Raw genomic sequence first — 8000 nt, 5'->3', positions numbered from 1 at the left:
GGAAGTTAAATGATCGAATAAGCCCTGGCTGGTGGGGCTCAGTTGCTTAGAGTGTCATTCTTTAACCAAAAGGCTGCCAGTTTGATTTCCAGTCAGGGCACGTACCCAGGGTGTGGGTTTGGGCCCTGGTCCGGGTGTGTACGGGAGGCAACCAATGGATGCTTCTCTCTCACATCGATATTTCTCTCTCTCCCTTCCTCTTTCAAAAGTAATGAAAAAAAATGTCCTTGGGTGAGGGTAAAAAAAATAAATAAATTATTGGACAAGTGTTGCAAGTGCTCAAAGAGAAGATCAGTAAGGAAGGTTCTACAAAAATAAATAACAAAGAATAAAAATTGAATTGAGGCAACACTTGAGAAAATATTTTTGTAGAAATGGAGAGAAAATGAGTAGCTATTAAAGAAAACGAGAATCCCATTTATTTCAGGAAAAGTAAACTAAAATATGACTGAATCCATAAGAAGAGTTTGGTGTCACATATGTTCACATATCCTTCAAATTATACTTTTCTAAAAGCCACCACAAAAATGTGCTCTTTATAAAGTAGATTTTCAAAGTCTTCCAGTTAATAATTAATTTTTTTTTAATGGCAGGGATTCTAAAAATAGTCAAAGCACATATTTTGAAGCTTCTCTCAATACACACATGTTTTAGCAGTTGTGTGTGGAAGCAGTCATTGGCGCTCCCTGAACGACCCCTCCAATCCACCAGCAGCTCGGGTGCCCGGGGCTCACCCACCCTGCAGCCATCCACCCTCAGCCGGCAAGAGCCCCTGGACCAGCAGCGGCTTTAATCCCTCTCCGTCCTTGACCCTTTCATCTGGGACAGCCAGCCTATCCTTGTCTACCTCCTGCTCCCAGGGAACTCATTTAGAGACTCACAGCCCAGGCCCCACGACTGGGGGACTTTGGCTAAGGTCTGTGGCTTCTCCGAGTTCTAGTTTCCTCGTGGACCAATGGAGAATTATGAACTCACCTCACGGGATTTGGGGGTGGGTTGAATCAGGGAATTCAAATGAAGCCCTTAGAACAGGGGCTGACACACAGCTCTCTATAAATGTTGGCTGTTTGACCTTTTGTTGGGAATATGAAGGTGGACAACTTTGGAAATAGGTAGATAGACCTGGATTCAAACTCTGGCTCTGTCACTAACTGGTCGTGTGACTTTGGCCAAGTCACGGTACCAACCTCTCTGAAGTGGGGGTGGGGTACGCTAACACAAGGTCCTTATTAAGTATGTTTCTTCCACCCTGGCCAGTATAGCTCAGTGGATTGAGCGCGGGCCTGCCAACCACAAGTATGTTTCTTCCCTTTGTTAATATTTTTCAAATTGCTTTAGCCCCTGCCTGGCTGAGGGAGTCTTGATGTATTTCCCCTGTCTCCCACCCACCAGGAATGAGGAACCCACACAATCCCCATAGAACAGAGTGGGCCCTTCGGCCTAATTTACACAAGGACATTTTCCCAACTCTGAGGATCTGATTATCTACCCTCTATCATTTGTAGGACAAGCCTGTGGTCACAGCTCAGAGTCCAGGGGCCTTCTGGTTGGGTCTGGTCTCTACAAAAAGGAGTAGGATTTAAAACACACATGGCTGAATTTTTTAGATTAGCAACTGTATTAGTGTCCTAGGGCTGCTGTAACAAATTACCACGAAGTGGGTGGCTGAAAACAAGAGAAATTTGCTCTCCCACAGTTTAGGACGTCAGAAGTCTGAAATCAAGGTGTTGGTTCCTGCGGGAGGCTTGGGGGAAGCACCTGCTCGTGCCCCTCTTCTCGCTGCTGGCGGCTGCTGCAATCCCGTTCCTTGCCCTGCAGCTGCCTCACTCTAATCTCTGCCTCCCTGGTCACAGGGGTTTCCTCCTTGTGTCCCTCTGTGTGTATGGACCCTCTTCTCTTCATTCAAGGACATTGGATTTAGGGCCCACCTTTCCCAGCATAATTTCATTTTACCTTAGTTACATCTTCAAAGACTCTTTCCAAATAAGGTCACATTTTTAGGTTCTAGGTGAACATAAGTTTGGGGGGAGCCACTATTCAACCTACTACACTATTATTACTTTTTTATAAAGTGAAATATTGGGTGATGATTAAAATGCATTTCAAAAGAAAAAAATACCCGTGATCTCTGCTGATGAGGTGCACTGTGGACCCAGCCAGTGGGCGGGGACTGTGAGTCAGCTGTGCGGGAAGAGCCACTGAAGTTCCTCCAGGTGTGGGCCTTCCATCGGGCCCGAGGCTTTTCCTTTAGCTGATGAACTGAGCTGAGCATGGAGAGCTGGGGAGGGATCCAGCCTTTCCTCTGTTAGAAACTGACCAGGGGCGCCTGCGCCACAGGTGTTTGGGGCAGGTGCACGGCTTGGCCTGCAAAGTCCTCTGTGAACTGGGCCCTGCCCCCTCCCTCTGGTAAAATAAACAAAAGATAGGACTTTTGTGATTAAACACCTGGCTTTAATAAGGTAATAAAGGGTTTCAAGGGCAGTCTCTCCTCCTGTTTGGTTAAGTTCTAAGCCTTCCTGGAGCTCTTGACTCTCAGAAGGCTGAGTTTAGCCTGACCAGGACTTTGTGAAGACTAGTATTCCTGCGCGGGCCTGGACCCACACTCCCCCTAAGAGCCCCGGGGACTAACGACTAACGTATGCACCACCAAAACCCAACTCTGCTTCCCAAGCACTTTCCCCTCACCTGAGAAGCCGGCTTGCCCAAGAGCACAGAGTGAAGCTGGACGCGTTCCAGCGCGTGGAAGAGCTACCAAGTCAGTTTACCGACGCGGGGAGCTCTGTTCAGATGAGCTCACCCGGAGGTAAGCAGACGCCCTGCTCTGGCTAGAACGAGTGCCCGGGGCCCCCGGGTCTGAATTGAAGTGGGGACCCAGGGACTAGCCATAACGTCCCAGGGGTTATTGAGTGGGTGTGCCATGATGTTTGTTAAATAAATGAATGACATGTGAATAAATGAAGCTTAATGCTGATTTGCAGATAGAACTTTCTGCTTTAGTTCTCCTTTGATTCCTGCCAGCCTATACAGAATGGTCTGTCATAAAAACTGGTCCCAGGAGCATATTATATGCCACTTAGAGGGTATTGGGTACTTCACTGGATTTCAAAGCATCTCAGTGCCTTGGGACATTAATGACCATGTTTCTCAGATGTTATTCATGAAGTCCATTATGATTCTTGGGGGCTGGGGGCTTGAGGAGCTTTGTGGAAATGGCACAACCCTCCGGACTGTGCAGCCCACAAGCAGTGTGGGGCCGAGACCAGACCCCATGGCATTGCTCTACTAGCATGCTCCCTGGAAGATGAGGACTAAATAAGTTCCAGGTGCTCTTCTAGCCCTGACTGTTGAAAATATCACCAGAGAGCCCTGGATGGTGTAGCTCAGTGGACTGAGCTAAACCAAAGAGTCGCTGGTTTGACTCCCAGTCAGGGCACATGCCTGGGTTGTGGGCCAGGTCCCCAGTGGGAGCCACATGAGAGGCAACCACACATTGATACTTCTCTCCCTCATTTTCTCCCACCCTTTCCCTCTCTCTAAAGATAAGTATAATCTTCGGCAACCACAATTAGCTTATTGCTGAGATTAGCCAAGCCTCTTCTTTTCTGTTCTGCAGTGTGGCCTTGTGATTGAGTGTGGGGGCTTTGGAGAGGGCAGCCGAGGTTCCAATCCTGGTCCCGACACTTCTAGCTATGTGACCTTAGACAAGTTAGTTAGCCGCCCCATACAGTGGGAATAGCTACCTTAAAGGTGTATTCTGAGTATTAAGTGAAATAACACGTGTGGCACACAGTACAGACAGTATAGTAGAACTAAGTGTGCAAACGCTGGTTACTATACTCTCACACCTGTGTTGTCCTTTATGTTTCTTTTTGGCTACTTACCAGTGTGAATGATGTGAGAAAACACAGCCTCTCAGGGGCAGAAAGATCAGTCTCAAAGATTAAGATGACACAGATCACGTTACATGGGGTTTACCTAGAGCAGCCTGGCTGGACTTGTCTGGAAGGCGCAGGGGCCCTCCTCCCTGCAGCTGCCTGCTTGCCTGGCCAGGCCCTGGGGCTGGCGCCCTTGCCCCAGCCACCCACTCCAAAAAGGGAGAAAGAACATCAAGGACACCCAGGGTCCGTATTTGGCCACTGACTGAGTGTAGCACAGTCCTTTCCACCGCCCTGGGGTTTTCTATATTTCCCCTCCCCCTCTGCCTCCAGCCCAGGATCTTTCTAATTCCTTTCAGGGTTAATGTGTGCCTGTAAGTGCCACCCATATCCTTCAACACCTGCACAATTACCAAAGAGAACCACAGGGCAGAAGGGAGGTGGGGAGGCCTAATTCCCGGGACGGGGGTGTGGAAGGAGTGAAAGAGAAGCAAGCCTCTACCCCAGGAAGAGCCCCCTCCAGTCCCCCTCTGCAATGACAGGAGGAGGGTTTGCTGAGCATTCATTGGAGGGAAGGGGCTGGGTCGTATCTGTCTATTTAGTAGCCAGCGCTCGGAGGGGACAGGTAGGTATCAGCTACACTGTTGGCGTTACAGGGTAAACTGAGCGGGAAGGGTGAGGTCGAACACTCCTTCCTGCAGGGCCGGCAGCAGGGGCCTCCCTGCTCCCACCGCAGAAGCATCCGAAGCCCAGGCAGAGGGCAGGGGGCGAGCTCTCCTTAGTTGGCATTAACATGGATTCCCCTAAGATCTTGCAATTCCTGAGAAACTATCACTTGTTCTAGCACAGTTATTCTCAAAAACCTTCAAGAGAAAAATGAAATCATTTGGGTCACGAAACTGTGAGATGTTCAGAAGTAGACTGGCTTCAATTAGTTCAATGCAGGTCTGAACTGCTTCAGGAGGGCTGGTTTCTCTCTCCACCTCTGGGCTCTGAGAAAGCTGGGAGCACAAAGGGAGTGGAGCACCCTGGCCACCACCTCATAGCAGCCATCCTCTGTTCAAGCTTGGGTGGCAGGAGTGGGCTGTGGTGATGTGGCAACAAGAATCGGGCTCTGGCTGGGCTGTGCGCCCAGTTTTAAACAAATCACTTAAGACAGAGACTAAGATGCCTGGTGGGCTTGGGCTCGGCTCGCTTGTTCCCATTTTAACCATTCGTGGTCTCTTCGGACCTTCAGACACTGTCCTTCACCCCCATGTCACAGAGGAGTAAAAAACCATCAGGTGAAAACTCCTTGTACTTGTTGTCCACAGCCAGCCTCCATCCATAACAGCTGCTTCTCCTTCCTGCTGTTAAAGTGGAAATGGTGTCCCTTTCCTCCCCAGGCCTATTCTGGTGCACGATTCCACGTGCTCCTGCCTTCTCAGGGACCTTGAATTAGTAATCTTTATCTGCTTCCCGTCTTCACATTCACCCATTTCGCACACATCTATCCCTCCAATCTTGTAATCAGCAATTAGTTATTGAGCATGTACGTGCCAGGGTCACGAAATCCACTGTAAAATAAAATGAACATCTATCCAGTTGCCTGAGCCAGAAATCTGGGAGCTATCCTTCCTCACACTGCAAACCCAGTTAATAACTAAGTCGTATTAGTTTGAATATCTCTTGGTCTGTTCACTTCTATCTACAATAGTCCAAGCTGCCCCTCATCTTCTTCTCTTTCACTTGGTTATGTGACCCTTAGGCCAAAGACTCTATCCAGGTCTTGACATTTTTGACTCAAAATTAAGAGAGCTGAATTATATGCCCATTTTAAGCTTTAAAATTTTATGAGTTAAACCTAGTCATGTATATTGCAACCAGAAATACAATTTAACATTTTTAACATTATAGGCCTCATATCCCAGGCTCTCTACACCCTAAATTCTGCTTCCGCATCATCAAGACTCTCTCAGCAACAACTTTCAAAGACTCATCTAATGGGCAATTAAATAATAAGAAGGCTTCAAAGGCCAAAAACTGTACGTAAAGATAAATTCGTATATATTATATATACTCAAGATAAAAATTATGGTTTTAGGGTCGCTTCAAACTTACATTAAAAATCGTATATCAGAATCTTATCTGGGTGCTTGGGTCTGGATAAGAAAACTTTGGATTTCTCACAAAAGGAATTTGTCCATGAATTGCTGCCAAATCAGCAATTGTTGAGCAATTTGTTGAGGGAAAGAGGGTCCAGGGCCTTCCTACTCTGCCTCTTTGCCTCAATAATAAAATTCTGATATTGAAACAAGCCCAAGAGCGCTTACTCAATTACGGTCCAGTAAGTGTGGAAGTCAGTACAACACCTTGTTATGTTCTGTCTCTGAATTTCTTCTTCTTTTTTTCACTCACCTACAATCAACCAGCGGGGTCAGATTCCTTATCCGAGTTCCCTGGGAGAGCAGAGTTCCAGATATCTGCCCTCCAAAGAACTTCTTGGAATGCAGATTAGCTTGAGGCACAGCACAGCATTGAAGATGTGTAAAAAATATTTCAGATTTTAGTTTATGTGAAACATTTACATCCTCTTCCACTGCCTTCTCGGTGCTATTTTAATACGCATTATACCCTTTGCTCCAGTCTTTCAGGGTCCCCCCAGAGAGTTACCTCCTGATCCACACATTTATGAATTCCTCTTTTCTTGTGTTATGCTCAGTGAAATAAGTCAGACAAAGACAAATGGCATATAATTTCACTTATATGTGGGATCTAAAGAATAAAATAAGTGAACAATCAAAACAAACTCATACAGAGAATAAACTAATGGCTGCTGGGTGGGAGGAGGTTAGAGGACTGAGTTAAAAAGGTGAGGGCGATTACAAAGTACAGATTGGCAATTATAAAACAGTCCCAAGGATGTAAAGCACAGCACAGGAAATATAGTCAATAATGTTGTAATGACTATGTGTGGTACCAGGCAGGCACTCGACTTATTGGAGTGATCACTTTGGAAATTATATAAATGTCTGGCCACTGTACTATACGCCTAAAACTAATGTAATGTTGAATGTCAACTATAACTGAAAAATAAAAGATAGTAAAAAAGAATTCCTTTTCTCTTGCTTTGAGAAAAATTAAGAGAAAAACATTGTATCATTCCATCAGAGAAAACAGGCCATTCTAAGGCCTTTGTCGAAGGTGTCTTTCTGCAGCTGATGTCTAGTGACTGAACCAAAAGTTGGCTGCGGTGTTTCCGAGGGTACAGTACAGAGACGACACACAGAGGGGAGAGACAGGCTGGGCAAGACCCGGCCGAGATCCTTGACCACTTAGGGCCACACTGCGGATGCCCACCAGCTGCTCGACTCACCAGTCTCCGAGGAGCCACCTTTGACTAACATGCGGATCCTCAGTACATGTCTGTTTCTGGAAACCGTTTCCCAAAGGAAGCAGTGTTCAGTTGGTGTGGATGGGACCACAAGGGTTTTCGAGATTCACTCCCTCCCCATTTCTCTGCCCAAAGTGAATGTGTCTGCCATGGGGGTTCCCAGCTGCAAAGCAGCGACATGCACCAGCGGAGACCCACAATACGGGAGAGGCTCAGAAGGGTGATGCGAAAGCTGATTGTGGGATGTTACCCCACTAAATACGTAAATCCTCGTAAGTGAGAAAGTGCCTGGTGGGCCCCTGGCTTGGGTACAGTATGGAGATGCCACATCAAAAACCTAAGGTGTAGAAGAGGCAACAAACTAGTTGGAACCTCTTCAAATCTATCTCAGGTCTGACTTCTTAAGCTAGGCCTATGGGACGGGTCAGACGGAAACGGACCGAAGGAAGTTCTATGTGGCTGGAATGTAAGAATAGCAATGATTTTCTAAAACAAAAAAATAGGACTGCACTAATACAAATGACACAGTATTAAAGAATTTGTACATTACTCCAAACGTGGGGCATCTTTACTTCCTTAGCAGGAAATGGCTTTCCACTGATGGATTCCCTCTTCACCAGTTCTCTTTATGGCAAAATATGCACAAGGAGGCCCACTAAGTGGCCTAATCCAGATCGAACAGTGACCTTGGTCTCGTGGGTAAAAGTGACTTTTAATGGTGCTGTAACAAGAATTATTCACCATCTTCCTTA

Source organism: Artibeus jamaicensis, unplaced genomic scaffold, assembly GCF_021234435.1.
Source record: "Artibeus jamaicensis isolate MK-2021 breed Jamaican fruit bat unplaced genomic scaffold, CSHL_Jam_final contig_387, whole genome shotgun sequence".
Classification (NCBI taxonomy): Eukaryota; Metazoa; Chordata; class Mammalia; order Chiroptera; family Phyllostomidae; genus Artibeus; species Artibeus jamaicensis.
Note: the sequence above shows the minus strand (reverse complement) of the source record.